The sequence below is a fragment of the Phlebotomus argentipes genome, unplaced genomic scaffold (assembly GCF_947086385.1).
Source record: "Phlebotomus argentipes unplaced genomic scaffold, Phlebotomus argentipes genome assembly contig_2, whole genome shotgun sequence".
Classification (NCBI taxonomy): Eukaryota; Metazoa; Arthropoda; class Insecta; order Diptera; family Psychodidae; genus Phlebotomus; species Phlebotomus argentipes.
Window position 1 is genome coordinate 10,547,679 of NW_026776162.1, and position 7,757 is coordinate 10,555,435.

Consider the following 7,757-nt stretch of genomic DNA (forward strand, 5'->3'; position numbering starts at 1 on the left):
AAGAAGCCACCAGTTGCTAATCATTTTCATTTCTTATCTAAACACACTAGAGGAAAGGTGGAGTTTCCAGAGAAAGAGAGACAGAGACTTTGTGTGTGGATTTTACCTTTGCTCTGTGCACAATTTACCAATTGAGGAGAGTTCAGTCGATTGTCGTGTGATCGCAACATTGCTGACCACTTGAGAGGTTCTCTTCACAGTCCAAACAGTGCCTTTTCTTGTGGTGTGTACCCCAAATTTTGTGCTCTGTAACACCGAAGAGATGAAGATTCAGGTGAGTGGATGAAAACAGTGACTCTGCATCGCACAAGGTGGTTATTTTGAAAGTTATATATCGCCTTTCATCAATTTTGGGATAAACATCACTGCGTGTTTTGCCGCATCATTGAGTGGTAATATCGCGTAATTGCGGAGGATTGTTTCTTCTTCGGCTGCCTAATTATTAAATTTTGGAACGTGCCATCCGCGACCTTCGCCATTTGCGCACTCTTCACTGCAGTTTTCTGGGCACTTTCCCGGGGATTTTTCTCTCACTTTCGCGCTCTCTGGGCGTTCTAGTTGTGATTGTCGCTCAAAGTGAAAGTCCATGTCTTTCTCTCGACAGTGCTTCGCCCTCAGCTTGAGCGTGTTGCTCCTGTCCGTGGCGGCGCGCGGTGACAATGAACTCGACCCAGAGTCCAGGAAGAACAGCCGCGTTGGCGAACCCACGATGCTCAACAGCCTCATCAGCGCCCAGGACCTGCTGACCAAGTCCAAGCATCTCACGGCTCCTACTCGTCCTCCCCCTGGAACCACCCTCACGCAGTTCGCGCCTCCGAATGCGCACGGCTTCTACTACTCACCCTTCGCCACCACGTCGCCCATCAGCTCGGGCTACCTCGTGTCGTTGCCCGCACACCACAGCAACGTCCTCGCCAGTGAGTCCGTTTCTGGATTTTGTCCTAAGCTAATGCAGAGTGGGAAGACGAGTTACCACAGTTACCATCAGAGTGCCTTCCCTGAGCGAATTGGTTTGTAGAGAAAGTTTGCTGTGACACAATTCGGACGCGATGTTTGGCCAAAGTTGCTCTACACCCAGGCAAAAAAGAATCAGGACTCTTTTTTTACCACCTTTTGGCTGGCAGGACAAACTTCTTACAAACCCATCTGATCAGACGGACGGACAAACGCTACTCAACACACTCCTGCACGCCAACATACTCACTTAATCTCTTTGTTTTCCGCAGCAAACTCACCCTTGGGAATGAACTACGGCTTCCAGTACGTCCAACTGGTGCCCAGACCGATGGTGGTGCCGATCAACCCCTACTCGCAGTACACTTCAGTGCAGCCCCAGGCGCAGCCGCAGCCGCAGCCCTATCTCAGCCACTCGCAGAGCCAGCAAACGGCCGCCTCGACGCACCACCAGCAGTCGCAGTCGCCGCAGTTCCTCAACTCCGTGCCGCCCACGCAGCAGACGGCCGCGTCGATGACCATCGCCAGTCCCGTGAACCATCACTACGTGCCCTACACGCCGCCGCTGGCGCAGCAGCAGCCCGTGGCCAGCTACTCCAGCCCCATGGTGTCCTACTTCGCGCCGCCGCCCGCCGCGCGCTACCACTTCGCCGCGCACCCCCCGGAGCTCACCCTCAACACCAACGAGTATTTGCCCGGACAGCTGGAGAGCGGCTTCCGCGCCATCAAGCGAGTCTGAGCCCCCGTGCGTCCAGCCAGTATTTATTCGCTTTCGCAAACCAAACACTAAATGTTTAAACAATAAACGATTCCACGTGAAATCTCGTGAGTTTCTTAATCCCTTTTCGTCAATAAGTCCTGAGAAATATATAAAAAATATAAAATTGATTATTGCAATCATCGTGATTTGAAATAAATTGCCCTGCATTAGGCGCTCGCGATCGCGATCATTCCAGCGGAAAGAAATTGTTTGATCAACACTCCAAATGAACTCCTCGAAAGACTCAAAAGTAAAACAAAACTTACCTAATCTTCACGCTGAGTCTCTAATTTGCCTTTTTGCCCACCTAATCTCTTAATTACCCGCTCAATTACCTTCAAATTCCATTCTTTTATCACTGAATCAAATCACGGCGATTTGATGAGCCTCACCAATCGATTCTCCCTTTCAATTCACCCAATGGATGCGCGATCGAGATTGATGAACTACTTCATTGGCAAGCCATTGAATTGTTGCAGAAAAGATGCCCTGAAAGTCATCTTCAATTGTATTGCCACTTCTTTCACTCAGCTCATTGTGAAGTCTTGTGGGCCGGCAGCAACACCTTATTGACCATTAGCAAGTGGATCGCCGCTCTATCACTTTATTCGTCGTTATTTAATCCGCCCAGGTGCGTCACTTTTTGGCTGTGGGATCACTTTTACTTTCGCAGCGCTCAAAGAGTGGGCCTTTTTAGCGACTTCAGTCCCATATTTGATGTGCTAAATCTCTTTTTAATGAAACAGTCTCAATTCCCTTCAGCGCTTTTCCACCGCCAGTGAATGTGCTGCGAGAAATCAACTGCGCAGAGAACTTTGAGGAAGAGCTTTCGGGCTTTTGCGCATTCTAAGCGCTTCACTGGCTCCATGGTAATGACCTCAATTGAATGCGATGTTGATGGAAATGATAAAAAATAAATAAAAATCCTCTTTTATTTCCCACAAAGGTATATAATTTCGCTGAGGAAACTTCTGCGCTCTTCCATTAATGATTTATTTTAATTGATTCTCCTGAAATAATTTTATAATTATCGTGCTTACAATTCAATTTTATTGCACAGATCACCAGAGTTCAATTCAAACATTGGCAAGAGGGAGATATTAAAGTCTGAAGTGGTGTACAACTGAGAGCAAGAACACTCAGTGTTATTATTAAAGTAATTGTGACCAAAACAGAAAACTTCAGTTATTCCAGATGATTTTCAGTTCATTACATCGTTAATTTTGGCCTCATTATTAATTGTTTTACTCAAATAGTGATTTGTTTTCTAAATGTTCGAAGAATCCAATGCCTGAAGGCTTCCTAGGAAGCTAGAAATTTTAAGGATAGAACATAATGCTGCTCAATTGCAATCAATTTTAGTCTAGTTTAATTTAATTTGTGTTGTCGATCAAATCGATCAACTCTCGATTTAAGATTGCACCTCCTGAAGGCGCAATCATACAATTAATTTGGCTGTGATTGCAATTGAGCCAAACGAGTTTCTCGCGAAATGCGATCAATGCACTTTCGGCCGTCGATCGACGACAGGATGGCAAATTGAGGGGAAAAACATTTTCCTCATACCACAGAGTCAATTCTCAATATTTTCTTGCAAAACACACACACACTTTCTTCCTCGAAGTCCCTTCCTTAAATGCCAGGCTAATTGCCAGGTTTGCTACTCTTTTTGTGCTGCTTCACTAAAGCAAATGATACAAATTGACTTTCATGTATTGTGTCTCGATTGAATAACTGTGGCACTCGGAGTGCGTTCACCAGGGCTCCGTCCACGCGACAGAACGCACGAGCCGGCACATTTTCGGAGCCACAGCGAAGAGTGCGGCAAGCAATTGGGTATATAAATGCACGGACCCCACTATCGAGTGTAGTCCGCTAAAGGCATCAGTGGTGAAAAGAACGCGCGCAAGTTTCACTGTGAATCGCTGAGACGCTCTTCGGAATGGTGAGTCTCTCGCCCGAGGATACTGGGCTGGACGCCAATCGCATTAATACCAATTAATTATCGTGTGAGATTCCCCTCTAATCAGCGATTAGAGCGGCTGCTAATCACCATAGTTTCATATATAGTGCGTGAGATTCAAGGTAGAGAAAAAATACGTGTGATTTGAGCCTCTGAGTAAACGACAAGTACCCACAGGAAGTCCTTATCGTCAATCACCGATGTGAATGATTAATTGCACACATCATCCGTTGAGTTTGAATCTAACGCTATGCAGCGCCTGAAAGTAGAGAAATTCGTTCGCCAATCTTGTAATCTTTTGAAAGAAAGAAAAAACAGCTCACAAATCCGCCACAAGAGAGCCATTATCATCTCTAAACGACGCTGAAACTCGAGCCGCACATATCGACATTTTATCTCTTATCTCTCAGCAGGGGAAAAAGTGTCCCAAGAAATGAGAAAGTCTGTGAATGCAATTAAGGTATTTCCCCGGTCGAACATTAATTTAAAAGTCCAAAAATTGCAAGAGCCATTTTATAAAAATCGCGTCAATATTAATGCAGAAATCAAGACATTCGATTTCAATTGAGAAAACCTGATCGCCGCACGGCACTTTTGTGTATATACACATCATAAATGAAAAGTGAAAGAAGGTGAAATGCAATAAATGTAAATCAATGACCCTCTCTTGATGATAAGTGGAGGAAAGAGGCAAAAAAAACACACACACAGCAGGGAAAAAATGCGATACCAGAGCAGTACCGATGACCGGACATGGAGTGGAAGTGCCGCGAAGAAAGGCTATTTGGAGCGGATGGCGAAAAGGTTCAGCTGATGAGGCGATTACGTGACGATTACACCGTCTGCCAATTAAGCATTAACGCGAAGTGACGCGACTGCCATGCCCGAAAAATCAACATTTCACCACGCCAATTTGGCATGGACCTCAGCATTCTGCACTGAAGCCTTCGCGTTTTGTGCAGAATTGACCGCACACTTTCACTCTTGATTTGATGTTCCAGTGCTTTCTGCGGCGCTCAATTGCCATCTTTGGCCGCTTGTGGCAAGAAATCCAGAGCATTGGCCCTCCGGAGATGGCGAGCGCGCGGGCACTTTTGGCGGGAAAGTGACAAACAACACAATATTGCACACGCAAAAATGCAGGGGCGGAGATTTCCTCCTTTTATTGGCAATAATAGTTTGTTTTTTTACTCCACCCCAAATACACGGTTTTGGCTTTTCACTCGCGGTTCTGCTCAATTTATTGCATAGTAACATTCACACATTTTACCGCCAATACACTGTAATAAAATTCCACCTGGCAAATTTATTTGCAATTATGTTTTGAATTTTAGCGTCACACTTCAATTGATCGGTTTCATGTTTATTTAGTGGGAAAAAATTCATTTTTAATAGGAAGCCCCGCCCCTTCGGAAGCCCCGCCCCCTTTCAATGCATTCCATCCATTCCTTTTCTCAGACTTGCCGCATTGTCTTCGTGTTGCTCCTCGGGGTGACTTTAAGCCGGGCGACAACGGAGAAGATCCAACTGGAGGACATTGAGAGAGATAATCTGATCAGCGAGCAGAGGTCAAAGGCCGCCAATGAGGGATTGGATGTGCAGCAGACGGCACACCTCCGGCCGCCTGGAATCCAGGTGAGTGCGACTCAGCGCGGAGAAAGGCCCTTTCACCCAGAATCACACCTTCACTCGCTCTTTCAGGTGATCGGCGGCGTCACGTACGCCACTGGACAACCGGATCAGCAAGCGACAATTGAATTTGTCACGCTGCCTCCGCAATATCCAGCACCGCAGATGCCACAAGTGCATGAGGAGGACAGAACGCACTCGGCTCCATCCAGGCAGTCTCTGCTGACGCCTCAGCAGCCACAGAGTGTCCAGGCGAGTCCCCAACCGCGTCCTCAGCACACCTTCGCACCTCAGCCGCAATACGTCTACGTGCAGGCCATTCCACAGCCCCAGAAGCCCATCAGCCAGCAGCCGCAGTACCAGACTTCTGGCCAGGAGACAGAAACTCCTGGACAGAGCCAAGCGCAGCAATCGCAGCAGCTCCAATTCATCTCGCTTCCTCAGCGAGATGTTCAAGCGTGAGTGTTACTCAACACATTAATTCATACCAAGTCATAAAGTGTGTTTATTTTAGGCGCACAAATCATAAGACATTAAGTGAAAATGAAATTCAAGACCTAAAAATGAACGCATTTGCATTCATTTCAAAACTCAAAGAGTTCACTGCTCTTCGCAAGCGTGCAAAAAAGTACTTAACACCTTAATAAATTACAACTCCATCTCGGGCGCTCATCAGTGCGAACCGCCCTGAAATTTTCCTGTGGAAAAGGAGTTTAAGTTATGAGTTGTCATAAATATCAATTAATTGAGTTGGACAAAAAGAAGTTATACCCTTTCTTCTCTCACCACTTTATCGATTTACAGCATCCACACATAGTCAATGACTCTGAACTCGTTTGCAATTAATTTTCTCCCAGAGAAGACACTATTTTTTACATAACACCTAGCTAACAACACTTGCCATGTCACAGAAAACCATCTGAGTGTGTTAAGATTGCGCGCGCACGGGAACAAAAAGCGCCAAATGGCTGTGGGCAGAATAAAAAAACAGGGGGGTCTCTGGCGTGCGTGTTAATGAAATCAATAATTAATTGGAAAACTTTTACTCTCTTGCCATTTGAATATTGGCGATAAATCTTACTAAATTATATTAATTTTCACTCACTTAAGATTCTATTATGCGAACGGGTTTTCAGGCATGTTTGATAGATTAATTAGAGATTTTAGCTGTTGTTGACGATTAATGTTGTTCTCTCTTTGGCTATTTGCAGTAGAGCTCATCCGTCGGCAGGTCAGGGGTCGTTCGTGAGTGTGCCTTACAACTACGGCGGGATGTACGCTTCGCCATCAGCGCCGACATTCACTTATCAGTCGCCACACAGTCATTTCGCCGTGCCAAGTCTGCAGTCGCCCTTCCATCAGCATCATCAGAGCTTCATCTCTGGACCGACACCAACGCCTGGAATCCAGTACGCGGCGTCGCACGCCTCGCCCTCGCCTGTTGCCTACGTGAAGAGCACTCATCCCTACTTGGCCGCCACACAAGTTCCTCCCTTCGCCTCGTATCAGCACAGCTTCCCGCAAACAGTCGAATACTCGCCGCCAATCTCTGCCGCCAGCACAAAACTCCTGCCCGTGTCGTCGCACCACTCGGACTTCCATCCTACGCTGGACTTCCACGGCCAGAGCAGCAACTACCACAGCCTGCTGGACTCCTACATCCCTAGTTCCTTCATCTACGCCCGCACCAAAGCCGCCCTCGGCCACAACTACCCTCTGCGCGGCGCCTACTCGCACTTCGCGCCCTCCTTCCACTTCCGCCCCAGCCACAGCTTCGACGCCCACGGCGCCGGCTCGCTCTACAACACCGTCACCTATTCCGCCGACGGCGTGCACCTGGTGCCCGGCTTCACGGCCAAGAGGGCAGTGATACCCGGCGCCTGAGAGTCGCCACAGCCTCTTAGATTAATGTTAGCGACATATTGTTAAAGATGATGTACATAGAAAGCCCTCCATTCACTCGTCCTGGTTGTTTTACTCTCCCAAAAGCCTCAGTGCACAAGCGTGTGGACAACTTAATGATGTGACAAGAAGTGTAAAGATGAATTTACAGGTCATCTTTACGATTTCCGAAAGTGATCTTTACGACTTTCACGTGTTGTTACCTGAAATTGCTTTACGACATCAATAATACATATTTTAATAAGAAGCTGATAGACATTTTTACAAGAGTTAAAAATCTCATCAGAATCAGTTAGAGTAACTGTTAACGAAATAAAGCTTAAGAGAAAGAGTCTTTTTAAGCACTGATAGAAGAGAAAATGCATAATTAAGCAAGATAAAGGCCTAAAATGTCATTAAAAAAAATGCTAGAAATAGTGCAAGATTCACAGTTAAACTGCAAAAGGTATTTTCTTCGAATTCAATTCAACTTAATCTCTCAAAAATCTTTGGAAAGGCACTCTGGAAAGGTGTTGAAAACTCTTAATATCACACATTATAGTAATCTTT